The sequence below is a fragment of the Petaurus breviceps genome, unplaced genomic scaffold, assembly GCF_028583685.1.
Source record: "Petaurus breviceps papuanus isolate PSGF00001 unplaced genomic scaffold, PetGlider_PUasm1.0 188, whole genome shotgun sequence".
NCBI classification, from domain to species: Eukaryota; Metazoa; Chordata; class Mammalia; order Diprotodontia; family Petauridae; genus Petaurus; species Petaurus breviceps.
The window spans coordinates 39,944,318-39,945,237 of NW_027185804.1; positions in this window are offsets into that span (position 1 = coordinate 39,944,318).

The following is a 920-nucleotide window of genomic DNA, read 5'->3' on the forward strand; positions in this document are numbered from 1 at the left end:
ATATATATATATATATATATATATATATATATATATATATATATATACACACATACATATATATGTATACACAGATTTGTATATAGGAGGGTATCTGTGAATATGAATACTTATGTGAGTGTGTGGGTGTATATATATATGTGTGTGTGTGTGTGTGTACAGCTGCACATAGACCACACAGGATCAATTGAATAGGAAGGGATTATATATAAAATTTGAAATTGAGAGGTGAGAGAGGAATATAATGACAGGAGATGGGGAGACATTGAATGGGGCAAATTATCACATATAGAAGAGGCAAGGGAAAACTGTTGCAATGGAGGATAAGAAGAGGAAGGCAAAAGGCAATGGGTCAAACTTACTCTCACTTAATTTGGCATAGGGAGGGAATAACATACACACTAAATAGGGTATCTCACCCTACAGGAGAGTAGTGAGGAAGGGTATGAGAAGGGGGATGATGGAGGGGACGGCAGGTTGCGGGGGAGGTCAGTTAGAAGCACACACTTTTGAAAAGGGGCAGGGTCAAAGTAGGGAACAGAACAAGTTGGGGGTAGGATAGGATGTAGGGAAATATAGTCAGTCTTTCACAATACTTCCACTATGGAAATATTTTGTGTCACTACACATGAACAACTTATATTGAATTCTTATATTCCCAGTAAGGTGGTTGAGAGGGAGGAAGGGAAACAATCCGGAACTGAAAGTTGTAAAATTAAATGTTTAAGTATTATTATTATTAATATTTATTATTATTATTTTACATGCAACTGGGAAATAAGACATACAGGCACTGGGTTATGGAGATCCATTTTGCCCTGCAGGAATGTTGGAGGAGCAATGCGGAAGGATATAGGAGAAAGCAGACTGGGCAAGGGTGTATACAGTGGGATTGTTGTTTTGGGGTGGTGGGTAAGGGA